The sequence below is a fragment of the Macrobrachium rosenbergii genome, chromosome 43 (assembly GCF_040412425.1).
Source record: "Macrobrachium rosenbergii isolate ZJJX-2024 chromosome 43, ASM4041242v1, whole genome shotgun sequence".
NCBI lineage: Eukaryota > Metazoa > Arthropoda > Malacostraca > Decapoda > Palaemonidae > Macrobrachium > Macrobrachium rosenbergii.
The window spans coordinates 53,396,688-53,399,069 of NC_089783.1; positions in this window are offsets into that span (position 1 = coordinate 53,396,688).

Here is a 2,382-nt window from a genome sequence, read left to right on the forward strand (position 1 = left end):
GGAATCCAAGTGGAATAGGCTTATGCATTTGAAAGTCACTTGGTAACTGATGCATGCCGCCACATGCCACGAGCAATACTCCACAGTGAGTTGAGTGGGTTCCTGGAATTTTCAAACCTTCGCAATTGGAAAGGAAACATCTTGAACAATAATCTGAATTGTCTTTGCTTTTCGTACTTTCATTTTTCAAATCTTCAAACTGTAAGCCCAAGAGGGTTTATAGGCAAACTGCCAAGTCCAACTAATCGGATAATAGTTGTAACCTTAGAAACAATGAAATCGAGTCGTTTGAAAAATGTGAGATCACAGTCCAGAAGCAGTTTTGACTCCTTTAGACCTGAAAGCCTCTAAACATAGGCTTTTGACGCATGACAAAGCCAGCACCAAGTACTGTCACAATGTTAACGCACAAAATTTTGAGCCAAAAGTCGTGCTTTCTGTTTGGGGCAATGTGCAGAAATCACATAACCGTCTACAAGAGGAGGCTCCCTTATTACAATCACCACTGGACGGCAAGATCTCCCTCATTTTAAGCTCTGTCAAACGTCTCATAGACTACCTGAGCTTGATTTCTAATCTCGGTGAAATTACACCACAGAAAGTCTGATCGATTGTTCCTTTAAAAATGATTTAGCAACACACCGTGGCTTATCTTTAAGGAAATAATACTATTTCCACTGATGTGCCTGTCAGTAGAATTGTTCACTGACCGTACAGGTATAATGGAAAGAAGGTATTTATGATGGTTGAATGAAGTAAAAGTATCGGAAACAAAGATGCCAATAGAAGTGTCTTTCACAGTAATTCAAAGGTGTTCCTGATGTCCTCAGACTAAATTTTGGTAATAGTTGGGGCTTTCCTTTAGGAGAAGAACAAACTTATCATGTAGTTCCCCCAAAAATGACCAGAGTTATATCACTTGAGAGTTGACCAGGCACTTGCTCTAAGAAGCGAAAAGTATGTAGGTGAAAAGGTAAGATCATTAATCACTAAACAAGAAGGGGAGGGAGAGAGAGAGAGGACGTTAAGTATAAGGTTAATAATACAGTTTATTGAGATGGTAAAAATATCTAAGAGTTTGAGCTGAGAGTCATACTGGTAAATAGCACGCCATACAAATAAAAGGGTAAGAGCAAAAACACTCCCATATAATAGCTTCATTATGAAACATTCGCAAAAATGTCTACTAGATATCAACTGTGAGATGCGGAGGAACCAATATTAGGTAATAACTACTAAAAAAAAATCAATCTATTATCAGAAGTCACTCCTAAAATCTTAAAAGTCATTGGCAATTAAAATCATTGTTTATATGTAAATCATGCAAAGGCGAAACTGTTCTGGATCGACTGTCATACCTTTGACTTTAGAAGGCCTACCCATCGTGTTCCAAAGCCTATCCATTCATGACTGTGACCCAGATCTATATTCTAGCTTTCTGCAGCCCCAGACCAAGGGACGGTGCAGGAACAACAGCTAGAAGAATAGCATCATCGACGTATGTAATGCATTCATTCTCTATCTGGACCTTGCTACACGCCACTAGTATAGGTAACAAATAGCAAAGGTCCAAGAAAACTTGCCTTGAGGAACACCTGAAATATATATGTGTGTGATTAAAGTCCTCAGCTCAGTTAAATTCCCCCTTTTTCCTTTTTTTTTCCTGAATCAACAGCTGTCAGATTTTATACAAAAATAGAGTGTAAGTAGAAGTCATATATCATATATATATATTTTATATATTTCCTGAATCAATAGCTGTATATATATAATATATATACAGATTTTATACAAAAATATATATATATATATATATATATGTATGTATGTCATATATATATATATATATTATATATATATATATATATATATATATATATATATATATATATATATATATATAATACTCAGGCGGCCACTTGGAAATCTTAGCTTAATGTGATAAATAATATTGCCAAGACCAGGAAGACCATTCTTTATTGTACGAGCTTTCGAGGTATAAAACCTCATCATCAGGCTGAAAAAACCGACAAGGATGAGAATCAATAAAATTACAATAAAATGAATTGTCATAATAAATCTTCAGCAAAAATACTAACGAAATATATAAAATGAACAAGTATATACAAACTAAAAGGGTGAGACGTAAAATAATGAAAAATTAACAACACAAACATAAAAATATGAAAATAAAACTAAAGTGAAATGTAAACAAACTACCACTCACAAAGTAAAATATTTAACGACCTAATTGAGTACCTACTATGAAATTACACGATAGGTAGTTGAATACCAGACGAGTTGTTGTTCAATTCCGGCTTCATCTTTTTAATAGTCAGCGACTCTGAAATTAAAAGGTCCAATCTATTTGAACAAAAGACA